The 13,707-nt window shown below is 27.6% G+C and overlaps 1 long non-coding RNA gene across 1 annotated transcript; it reads right to left on the bottom strand.

Annotated features, from left to right (window-relative positions):
- Positions 1-1,036: 1,036 nt before the first annotated feature.
- LOC114416694 lies at positions 1,037-2,792 on the bottom strand. The gene is made up of 2 exons (XR_003667551.1): positions 2,154-2,792; positions 1,037-1,184 (listed from the first exon to the last, which is right to left on the bottom strand). It is a non-coding gene; the product is annotated as an uncharacterized LOC114416694 (long non-coding RNA).
- Positions 2,793-13,707: the final 10,915 nt, after the last annotated feature.

Here is a 13,707-nt window from a genome sequence, read left to right as displayed (position 1 = left end):
TAAAATGTAAATTATTAATTTTTATCAATCATTATAGTGATTTAATTTACACTTATTCACTTTATGAATCAAATCCATATATATATATATATATATATATATATATATATATAATCCACTCAGCTTTAATTCAATCATTCACGTAATCATAATAAATTTCTCTTTCTCGACCGGCATTGACAGAAGCAATATCTCTCACGTCCTCTCACAATGAATTATCATGAGATAATTGCTGGTTTGGATCGCCCAATGACTTCTGTAATTCAATGAATTTGGTGATGCGAAATAATGTATATCCCCACGTTTTTCACATATAAAATAAACATTTTACTATTTAATACTATAATGACTGCTTAACATTTATTCACTCTTATTTGGATGAAAGGAAGATAAAAATAATAATGTAAGAAAAAAAAGAAGAAAATATTTTAAACAATTATTTCTTAAGAATATTTTTTTTTATTTTTAATTAAATAAAAGAAATTCATTATTATGTCTAACAATATCGATCACATATATATGAGACAAATAAAAAGTGACTACTGTTCAAAATGTGAGAATTATAAATCAATACAATCATATATTTGTATAATCATTATTTAAATAACCAAAATTAAAAGTCAGTTAATATTCATATTTATCTTGATTATTTAAATAATCTCTAACGATTTATATTTATTATTTTCATTTCTCAACAGAATAAAAGTATTCTTACCTAACTAACTCCATATAAGACAAAATCAAACGATGATAGGTATCAAACTTATTGAAAATAACACACCCAATAATTTTTTATACATCCAAAGTAAATTTTATTAATATATCCATCATACTCTCGTGTTCTTGACAAACTTTCTGAATACATACACGTACACACATGCTATTTATTGATTCAATACATATTAATTGTCATTTTTTTTATGATGACTTTTAAGTAGTTGTAGACATAGTATTTTTTTGGAGAAAATGTATGACTAAAAGTCTCATCCAACGGCTTCACTCAATGCATGTAAGTTAAGGAAATAGGCAGAATAGCGACTAGAGAATGGTATCTTTTATTTCTTTCTCCGTTTCCTATATAATATACATAACGCATGCCATAGTAATAAAAGAGACAAAATACCTTCTCCTTCTCGTGCTGCTCTGTTCAAAGGCTTCCTTTCAGTCGGTATCACGATGATCCCCTCAAAAATCAGCACAGCAATCATTCAGTAAAGATAGAGATAACAGTGGAAAAAAAGATGTCATTGAGAAATATATTGTGTTTTTACTTTTAGAAGATTATAACAAGATTTATTTTATACATGCAAATTATTGTCTGTAAGAGAACTTAAAACTAATGGTAACTATATGTGCACTACTCAAACATCACAAATACTCTATAATTAATCTCCCTCCCCCTCCCTCTCTCTCTCTCTATATATATACACTTTCCTAAAACCAAACATGGCAACTTCTTGCATGCTGATTATTTTTTATGTAACATTTGCTACTTTTATTTTACTTTATCCTGCTAAAATGACAGACTGTGAATCATAAGTCACAACTCACTCATATCATTTGTTGTCAATAATCGATATATATTTTCTTTGGAAGGCAAATCAATAATCAATATACTCCCTTTTTCTTTAATTATAAGACATTTTCATCTAATTCATATAAAAAATTAGTTAATTACATTAAATTGGTTAATTATTTGTATTATCCTTTTATAAATCACCTTTTTATTATCTCTCTATTAATTTAATTGTTTCTTATTAATGTTTGAAAATAAAATAACTAAGTAAGAATATATAAAAAAATAATTAATACATCTAAAAATTAGAATTTTTTTTATAAAAATGACAAATATATTTAAAAAAAAAATTTATGATCAGGGGGACGGAAGGAGTATATAATTAGTGATATTATTATAATTCAGTCAATGTTTATTCACCATGTTATTTTCATATCTCATAACCAAGATTCCAAGCCACTCACATCATATCATACATATCCTTGACGCTTCAATGTTTATCATATTTCTAATAATTAATTTGACTTTATACTAAGTTGAAACATTCTTAACCGCATATTATCACACAAGCTAGACATGCTAACATTGAAGAATAATAAAGATAGATGAGAACAATAATAACAATATTATAACTCACCTTGAAATCAAAGTGGTGGGTGGAGCCACAATCAAAACCCATTTTCAGCATTTTTATATTTAAGGTGCTGCCGTCATGATGGGGAAGGGGGGCACATGAAGGACTAACTCACTGCAGGTAGAGGAATCTATTTGGTTAGAGTGAAAAGAAGAAAAAACAAGATGATTCTATGGTTTCATGAGTTAGAATTGCACGTGCCCTGCTTCTCCATCTTGCTCAGCATGCACCTTTGCCACATGCTAAGTGGGTTGGAGGAGTTATTCTTCTGAGTACTCTTAACAACAAACAAGAGGTAATAGAGAGAGTGGTGAGGGAAAGGAAAGTGTGAAAAAACAAATGAGGGAGGTTTTAAGAGAAGTGGTGAATTTTGAGACACTGAACTTCTTCATCTTATCATATTCTTGTGTGCTTTGAAGCCTACTCTCCTATAATAGAAGAGGCAATTGAGGGTGCTTTTAAAGTTGGGTGCGGGATGGGTGCTAAAAATGGGAGAGAGCTAAGCTTAGTTGGGTGTGGGGCCTTAATTTGTATTCTCAACCCAAACAGATTGTCAAAAGTTACATGTAAAATAGGACCACTTAACTCATCATCACAGAACACACAGTAAATTACGCACGTACCCTAACTTCAGAATTAGGAAATAAGCAAACCTATTCTCTCTTTGCCGGAGTATTCCTACACCCGAAAATTTAGTGTATGAGTGAAAGTAAAAGATGTATAAGTGATATGATACAAAATAAAATAAAAAAATAAAATAGGAAAAAAATTAGATAGAAAACAAAGATAAAAATAAAATGGGAAAAATATGAAAGAGAAAGTATATATTTATATTTAGAATAAAAATATAAATGTCTATCTCATTTAGGGTGGAAGAAAAAAGAAATAAAAACAGTAGAGAATTCAACAAGCTAGAGTAGTGTTGGTAGATGAGTTTCGTAGACATGTTGAAAGAAAGATTTAATTATCTTATCGTGTCGCAAGAAAAACAAAATTATTGAAAGGGGCAAATTAAACTCACATGCATTAGCATATTAGTCTCATGTCTTTTAACTATGAAAATATCTTATTTTTTACCTATAAAATATATTTTTGGTTCCTTAAAATATTTTAAATATTAATTTTAATTTCTATAATAATTTAATAATTTTTAATTTCTATATTTGCTAAAATACATATTTTTAGTCCCTAATAAAAAATTAAAATCACATTATGTTTAGCAAGTATAGAAATTAAAAACATGTTAAAATTTTATAAATACTAAGATCAACGTTTTGAAATATTTTTGAAGAACTAATTAAAAACATACTTTTATTTAAATCATAATATAATAAGACATTGGGAATGAGAAAAAGATTAGGTGAAAATGAGATAAAAGAGAAATTAGATACATAATTATAATTCCTCTTATATTTATTGTTTTATCCCCATGTTTTACTGAAGGAATCTATATAATTTATACTGATTACACCTGAACGGAGCTGGACATAAAATATTTATTATTATTAGTACCATGCTAGTTGCTACGCATGCATGCTTGGGACAGAGGAGAAATCTTTAAAAAGAAAATCGGCCTATAAGAAAAATTAGCTTTATAGTTTGCAAGGGACATCACTTAAATTGTGTGCTACTAAAATTAAGGTTCTCTTTGAGACATATATATTATATTATATAGGTGTGTGTTTAGTCTCTCAATTATGAGTTATTTTTTCAGTCTTTGGAATCCACAAAATAATTTTTTTTTCCTTTTACAAATTGTGAATCAAGAAGGAAATAAAAGATTAATTATTTTTGACATTTTTAATGGGCATACTTTCATTTTTATTTTATATTTTAAAGTATGATTTCTTGATGGTTTGAAATTGTCAAAATCAAGTCAATAAAAAATATTAAAGTGATTAATGGAGTTTTAATGACTCGATTAGGATAGTTTTTAATCACTAAAAATATACTTTAAAATGTAAAATAAAAAATCAAATTTTGAAGGTAAAAAAGTATAAAAAGTTACAAATTTCTTATTTCATATTTAGTTTATACTGTGCATAAAAATTAAAAAAATATATTTTTTGAATTTTAAGAATTAAAAAAATAACTTTAAATTTAAAAGACTAAAAAGAAATAACTCAACTATAAAAGACTAAAGATATAATTAAGTAAAATTTAAATAAGACTATGATAATGATAGGTCACAACAAATAGGACTTAACTTGTGAGACTTAAGACAAAATATATATACTTACAATTTTATTAAGAATTCATTCTAAAATTGTTACCTTGATAAAGGTTTTAAGGGCTAATCTCATTTAATTTTATAGGAATATGAATATGTAATCAAAAGACCAAAAATATAATAATAAAGAAGTTATCAAGGTTAACCATATAACCCCTTTAGACAAAAATTCAGGGCAAAAATAAAAAAGAATATCGTGCATAGTACTTTGTTTACCACGGAAGCATAACTCAAAGGGTTGGATACAAGAAGTCAATAATGCAAGCTTCTTAATTGAAGTCATAGATAACTTGTCATTGGGAGGAAAAAATAAAACAAAGAAAACTTAAGCTTCATAATGGAAATTTCCTAATACCATAAATTTATTGAAGAAAGTAGAAAGCAGAGAGCTTCTTCCCACTCTAAGTTTCAAGATTACGACTGGTTTAGTTTATAATAAATCAATTGCAGATGTGGCCAAAGTGGAAATCCTTGTCATTTTCAAATCTCACTATACAAAACCGAGAGATTAGGTATATATTATATTAAGATTAAAGCTAAAGCTTCTTTAACCACCATAACTGTGATATTTATTGGTCTAGTGCATTTAATTAGCACCGACTGCAGCATGCTGGCTTAGTAAGTGTACAACTTTCGCTAAATGAACGTGATCATCGCAAGGATTTTTCAATAAATATTTATAAGAAAAAAAAAAGAAAAAAAAATACAATAAAACAAATTTCTTGTAAAAATTAAGTTTAATTTATGCATAAGTTATAATCATTTTTTTAAGTTAAATGATTTTAGCTTCTTTAAAAAGCTAATTTTAACTTTTACATAAATTAATTTTAACTTGTGGAATAAACTTATTTTATTTTTTATTTTTATTTTCTTCTCTAATTAAGAGGCTAGGAAATAAATCATCAAAACAATGTTTCATGACTAAACATAAATATCATATTCTGTACTTTGGAATTTTTACTTATGTAATTAATCGGGATACGCTTCGACGGTCCCAATAAATTTTGGGACACCGATGGTCCATGCAATAACATGAGTTGATATACTAAAAAGAATAATGTGGCTGTGATTCCATTTGACAGCATGCTGAACGAATAATGCTGTTTGAAATTGTTGAAATTGAAAGTTGGTAGGTTGTTAAAAATACAAAACTTACATCCGATTTTTTTTTTCTATCTTTTCAGTGTTTTTCTACGATCAAATTTAGATTAATGTTACCCAGTCACCTATATTGCTATCCTTTAATCTAATAATTTATTACATAGATCATCTAGATAAAATTTTCATTTTAATTACCGAACGAATAACAAAAACTCTGCCCCCATTGTTATAACCGCAGAAGTAGCTAGTAGAAATCCTTTTCCATCTAACCCTAAAATTTCCACAATGTCCCCCACTTCTCCCATTTCTTTACCTCCTCAGACACTCTTCTACTGCACACCGTACTGTTGTTCATCATCTTTTCAAAAGTTCAGCACCCACAAATCAATGCCCCGTAACTAAATTATTGGCACAATTTCAATGGTCCCAAACTGAACCTATAACGGAACGAATCAAAATCATAATCTAACATTGAATTCAATTAATCGAAGTGATGGTGGTTCTGAAGGTAGCAGGGCGTACGTCCAATATACATGCCTCGCCATCTTATCCCCACAGTGGTTCTTAGAATTTTGGATATATATAAGACAAATTAAACCCAAAATATTTATCATTTTGATTATATATTACTAGCTAGTAAATGTGAGATATATAACACGTCGTAGCTTTACAACAAGGATGGATGTTTCAATTGTGAGGTTTGGAATAGTGAAGAATCCGTGAATATTTTGATGACAGTTTCGAAGGCCCAATAACAGTCATTAACATAGGCTCTAAAATGTTAGAATTTAATTTGAATTTAACTCAATTTCAAAAATTAACTTATGGAGAGATAGATTTGTCACTCATATATATTATTTTGATTATATTACACATTAATTAGGAATCTCCAATGTATCCTTGTTCAAAAATTTTCCAAACGGGTGGGTTCGAGCAGGTTATTAATCAAGTATGACAAACAATTTAGCATGGGCTTAGACGGTTGAGTTCGATGTTAGTATCTGAATAAGAATTACCTACGACTTATGCACATCCCTTTTGAAGTTCATTATCCCTCATACAGAACACTTGAGAACTCACTTTACTTAAACACTTCACATTAAAATTCAGAACACTTGAATTAGAAACCCTAACCTAACTCGTTTCTCTTTGTCCTCCACCACTGCGTGGCTGCGTTTGTGAGTGTGCGACTCCAATCTTGCGTTCAACAATCCTCGTGTGGGAGTGAGGTGAGTCGCCCTAATCTGTATGCTTGCCTAAACCTCAAATCTTGAGTTTTTTTTTCTTATTTGTCGCTCTCTATGAGCGTACGTTTTACCGTAACCACATTGACCCACGCCAAAACCCGCCCAACCTGGAACCCTAGCTTCTAACCCTAGTTTACACAACTGATGGGGTGCTGCAATGAAGCTTTTCAAACCCGAACTCGACTACTGAACTCCCCTAGTTGATTCAGGATGAGGATTAATTTGAACAAAATTGCAAATGATATATTTAAGAGTTAAATGATAAATAAATAATAAACTTGTAAAACATAGCTACAATCACAGATAAAAATATTACTATTTTTTCTCATATCTTTAGTTGTTTTAATATTTTTTTAATTCAAAAAAAAATTATATTTTAGAATTTCAAAGTCTAATTGATTTTTCTCGATTATATTCTTTTTTTAATAGCTACTATAGTTGAGATATGTAGGAATTTATAATATAATTTAGATAAAATATATTTTTGATCCCATTAAAATTTCAAAAGTTCAATTTTAATGCCTTTAAAAATTTTGTTGATTTTTCGCTCGTCTAACTTTGTAATGTCCATTTTGCATTTTAAGTTCTATCTAAACTTTTTTCTATTTCTCTATAAAGCACTATCTAAAACATTTTGAAGAATCAAAAGTGATATATTTTAAATGTAGAGAGTGTTTGCTTGACCGATTTGATTATATTCATGAGAATACTATTACTAGGAGTATTATTTCCATCAAATATGTTTTGTAAATATTTATCATTCCTTGAAATTTTTTAATTTTAAAAAAATATCAAATAAATAATGAGTAGAAAAAGAGGAAAGTGAAAAATTAATTATTTTAAAAAATAAATTTCATTCCCATGAAAATACAAGATTGCTGTCATTTTATATGGGAATTAATAACTAACTGAAAGAAGAAGAGCGAAAAGATGTGTTTGTTGCTTTTTCTGAATCTTGCTTATGTCATCTCCCTTTGACCATGCATAAACTAAACCAACAATTAGGATAAACATGAATATGAAAGCTTCTATAAACACAAATACCACTAATATATCAAACTCATTGCCCAAGGATAAAGAAAAATCAACTTTCTCAATTTGTTTATTCTTAGGAACTAAAAAGATTTGTGGTAAAATAATAGATGCTAAAAAGAATGAAGATGGAGAAACATGTATAATTTAGATTCTGAAGAATGAGTTATCTCTTAGAATAATTTTTCAAAATTTGTAACAATCATGGGAAAGTTACAATTCCAAGTAAATTTCTTGGGAATGTATTTTTAATTTATAAAACAAGCACACTCTTAGAGGGATTAAAAATAAACATTCAAAATTAGACAGATAAAAACAAACAAAAAAAATTAGAGGGACCAAAATATATTATTTTATCCTATAATTTATTATTATTAATGGCATTTTGAATAAGAGATTTTTTTAGTACAAAGCCTCCATCGGATATTTCTTAATCTAAACCATTAGAATCAGTCTAGTGGTGGGGAAATATTTAGATAGTATACATGAGATCTTAGATTCAACCGTCAATGTTGACATTGTAAAAAAAAAAAAAAAATTTAATCTATGTACATTAACCTAACAGCTAATAGTGTGGAAATAGTAATATCGATGGAAAAACTTAATAAAATTCAATATAGTTAGTAGCTAGATAGTTAAGTTCCAATATGTTGTCAATCTATTTTGATAATCTGTATGTTTTAAAAAAAATTTAATCTCCCATTATCGGCCCACAATAACCTTGTTGAAAAATATATATCGATGGAAACAAATATTAAAGACCATTGAAGCAAAATCCTATCTAGTCATAATAGATGATGAAATTAGACGATTTTGAATTGACCAGCTTACTAAACAAATTGCTTGCTGCCAATTGGGAACTAGACATTAGGATGGACACACATAATTTTTTCATGTCCACACAACCATATATGGCTGCATGCCGAACAACATGCCTAGCTCTATGCCATAATCAGAAATGTTGTCTGAAGTTCGGTGACACTAAGTTTCATGGAAAACTATTATAAGCGCGGAAATAGTAAAGAAAAAGAACAAAAAAATTAAGGGAAAAAGAAAATTAGAGTAGAGGGTAGACTACTCCATTGAAATTTTCAGCAGTAGTTCTGCGCCTCAATCTTAAAAGCTCGTTACTATGCTTGAAAATTATAAGAGCCCATCTTATAAAACAAAAATGTTCAATTAATTATTTGCGTTATTGTTGCACCAACCAAGTTTGAAAGCGAAATATATAGGTGCTGTACTAGGTACTATATATTGCACTTTTTGTATGGCATCAACAGTGTGTGTTTACTATGCTTCCAAAAGATTTTTTTTTTTTTACAAAATTGACTATTTTTTTTACAACATGAGAAAGATAAGAAAATACAAATGTGTAGTAAAAGATGTAAATAAAACATAAAAATAAAATAAAATATTGTGATATTGACTACACAGTTGTAATTCATTTATTTGGGTTAACCAAGTGATATGGATAACTCAAGAAGGGATGAATTGAGTTTCTTAAAAACATTTTGTGCTCAATCCTTAATGACCAAGAATCATAAAGATAAAGAGGTCAATTCAAATCTCAAACTCCTAATTTTTAATATTTTATAAAAAAAATAAAATATTAAATAAAAATTATCTTTTAATTTTAATGTCTTGAAAAAATTAAAAAATTAATACTTAACATTTAAAATATGTAAGAAAGACTGATAAAAAATTATAGAAAGATTTTAGGAATATTCTGTAATTAAATTATTCTTATTATAAGATTGCCATAATTTTAAGCATGTAGATATAATAGTTTTCTTGGTCCAACCATATGAGCTACTTTTAGGCTTATGGTCCATGTTGTCATGTACGTGCTCAATGATATGTTGGATGCGGCCCATTGATCTGGCATTCCACTCCATGGGGACACTGACAGGGATGTGAGTAGTAGAAGACAATAATAACCAAATAGATTATGAGATATAAAAGAATAGGAATGTGTGAAAGAAAAGAGACATTTTGGAAAGCCTTTTTGATAATTTACAATTATATTATCTTCAGACATGTCAATTTTGTAAGCTACACTTGACATCACATTCTGAAAGAATTAGTTAACTAAGAAACGAAACTAGTGGTTTGTGAGGTGTTCACCAAGAAACTAAGAGGAGCAGACAAACCAAGTGGGTAGTGTGCCATTGGACCCTGCTTAATGAGCATGTCACTCATGGGCATTGAGCACGATATATCTAATAGTGGAGAGAAATAGTAATAATTTATAATGCTAGCTTAATTAATAAATGAAAATTAATTAGAAATTTTAAGTAGCCTGCAGTACCTTCAGAAAACCACATAGTTGTGGTGTTCTCGGTTCAAGATTACTAGCGTTTTCTTTTCTTATAAAAGATGATTCTTCTCAAATTATATAGAATTATTATCAATTGTAAAACTTTTTCCTCAAATATTTAATGCAGCATGTCCAAGACTTTGTATAAAGGGCGAAGTGTTAAAGTGGTCAATGTTTTTTTTCTTTTACAAAGATCACACATATCTTTTATAAAAATAATTATATATCTAATATTTAAACTAGAGAGTATTAATTAAATCAAAATAATCTCATGTTAATTGGGGTTCGGTGGTGAACTTTTGTTATCTATAGCACAATACTCCTTTAATATTTTTAGGAACATATATAAATGCATCTTTTTAAGATTTAATAGCTAGGTTTTAATAGTTATTTTTTCTTCTATTAAAATTGTCACAACTTAATTAAATATATTACAACCACATTGTGACCATATTGTGAACAGAATGGGCGAGATCATGGCCACTTTTTGTATTGCTAATTTGACTTTAAGAAGCATGCCTTGACAGTAGTACTCGATCCCATTATGGAGATGATGGGGTAGGATATACTTTCAGGACCAATATCATATTAACACGCTCATATGACGTGTCAAATACTTATTATGTGTTTAATAAAAAAGAAATTCTTTTACCCATTTGAACATTTGAATCAACACTTATATAAAGTTGGACACCTTATGAACATTATTATAATGAAAATGACTTTTTTTAAAGGAAAAATAACTTTTTTTAAAAAAAAATAAAAAGTATCTTTTATTAAATAAAAAAACTTTTTATAAACATAAAAAACATTAACTTAAAATATAATATGAATATTAAAATAATGACAATTTCTTTTTTATGGTCACTCAATATCATAAAAAATTTAAAGTTAAGCTGATATTTTCCTTCAAAATTGTTTCATCATATATATATTTTTTCAAACAGATAAAATGTTTATATTGTAAAAACCATGCTTCTTAAAATTACTTATGAAACTCATTATTATAAAAAGATAAATATAGAATTTTGAATACCGATTAATCTTTTATCATGTTATTCATATAATTGTTTGCAATATACCTATATATATTGCCAAAAAAAAAAAACAATGAATTAGTGACTAGCCTTTTCTTTTCGTACATATTGTAGGGTCACAAAAATTGTAGTGACTAATTTTTATTTCATTACTAATTTAAATTTTCTTATATTTTATAAAAATTAGAATATAGGTATAACAAATATCTATTGGAAGAAGTCAGTTTCTGGACTTTAATAATTCAAAAAATTAATCATTGATTTCCAACTAGAAAATACCTCAATTCACTCGAAAGAATATACATATCTATGATCTATCCATATGTCGATGCCTTTGATCGTCTATGTTTCATAAGACTAGAATGAAATATATATAGACTACAGAGATTTGGTTGAGGCCCAAAATTATTTATTGTGAAATATGGACATAATTTCTTTGTTTTACTTTTTTTTAGTGAACCTAGAATGTCTCCAATTGAAAGTCAAAAGTTAATCTCCTCAAATACTAAAATATATTAATTTAAAGGACCAGTCTCTTCTAACAACTAATTTTTATACATATATATGAACATAAAGATGAAATCTCTCATATCATACTTAAAAATAAAGTTACGTACCAACTATGACACAAACTCTTTGTTTTAGTATAATTTTCATCCAAATTGACATATCACTTTTTTTTTCTTACATTCATTGACACTTGACCCAATCATATCGTCATGATAACGAAAGCGAATTAATAATTAATTCTATTAAATTCCCTCCAGATTGCCCAAAACATTGACTAAACGGTGAGACTAAGCAAAATTATATATATTTTTAAGCTAGGGATAAGATTAAATGCATAATAGCAAGTTCTGTTAAAGGAAAAAAGCAGGAAAAGATGATTCACCTATATATATTCGTAGATCTTGTGTCTCTAATGGGATGAGGATACTAAAAGTCAGAATTATGGAGCACATGACACTATCATAATGGGTAATTGAGTATCAACCTAGTAAACCATGAAGCATTAATTTAGCTATGTTAGAGATAAACTTTGATAAATAAAGTAGTTGTCATATACAGAAATGTACACGTATCTGCATGGCATAGGCAACTTCTCCCTGATTTCAATCATACTTATCAATGTTCTTATGGAAGGCAGCTTCTTCCACGGTGTAGCTTTCTCATCAGTCGATCATTTTTGTTTCCTTGAGTAAAACCAAATTCAATTGGCGTGAAGAATTGTATATGTAGAAGATTCTTCTAGTCGACACGTTACATGGAGAATCATATCATTCATATGAAATTATGGTTATCACTTTCCAAGCAAAGAGACCAAACTCTCAGCTATCAAGTCAAGTTTCTAAGGAATCATACAAAATTATAAGTATCACGGTGACTAACTATAATTTACTAATAATTCACAACACGGTCAGTCCACTCATTTTCATCGGTAATAAAAGACTCACATTAAAAAAGATTATCATGTGCTACAATCAAAAGTTCTAACACGTTAGATTGTTGTTAATTTATTTTTTGTCTAGCAGAAAATAAATTGTCAATATTAGGAATGACAACAAGCTTGATTCAAGTAAGGTATTATAGTGCCCATTCACACTCGTACTTTAAAAAAGCCTTTATACTTGAATTAATACTCACGTGAATAGTAATTTTAATACCGATAAATAAATACTCATATTTGTATCCATTACTCGCACTTTAATTAATATCAAAATTTAGTAAATAAATAATTATTGATTAAAAATACAATAGTAAATAAATTTAAATCTTATTTAAAGATTTTTTTATAAAACATAATCTTTTACAACATGACACTATTTATCTTTATTATAAGTAACATGATCTATCTTTAATTATTGTTATTATTATATATGCGGGTATAGATAAGTTGGGTACTAAGGTACCATTAACAACACTGTATCTGTTAAACTTATTGATAATTATCCGTTCCCAACCCCATATCTATTAAGTAGATAATTATCTTACTTTCACTAATAATTTTTGCAAATACTTATTAGATCTATTAACCATTGTCATCCCTATTTAATATAAATAATGTTGTGACTATATTTTAACAGTATGATATGATATATATATATATATATATTAAAAAACAATCAATCATACTATTAGTGCAAACTTTCATATTTATACTAACACAATTTTTATCAGATAAAAATATACTAACAAAAATTATTCTAATATGATTGATACTTTTTTTATTTATTAATAATTGAATTTTTTTTAGTAAAATCTCCCTATGAAGTATTTTTAATAAATCATGCAGTATATTGATATAAAAAAATGAAGATAACTCGGAGTTCCACAGGCAAAGAATCTAACAAGGGTGATTGAACCATATATATATATATATATATATATATATATATATATATATATATATATATATATCAATTAAACTAATATTTTAGAATCATCAAAATATAATGTCCACTAGTTAATTCATTTTTAATTAACAAACTATAACCCCGCTCGTGCCGAAGCACGGACTAATAGTAATATTTGATAATATATATTGGTAGTTTAATTATATTAAAAAATTACAAACAATATCATCCAAGTAAAC

Source organism: Glycine soja, chromosome 1 (genome assembly GCF_004193775.1).
Source record: "Glycine soja cultivar W05 chromosome 1, ASM419377v2, whole genome shotgun sequence".
In the NCBI taxonomy this organism is placed as follows: domain Eukaryota; kingdom Viridiplantae; phylum Streptophyta; class Magnoliopsida; order Fabales; family Fabaceae; genus Glycine; species Glycine soja.
The sequence above is the reverse complement of the archived record's forward strand: the minus strand, read 5'-3'. Positions and strand labels throughout refer to the sequence as shown.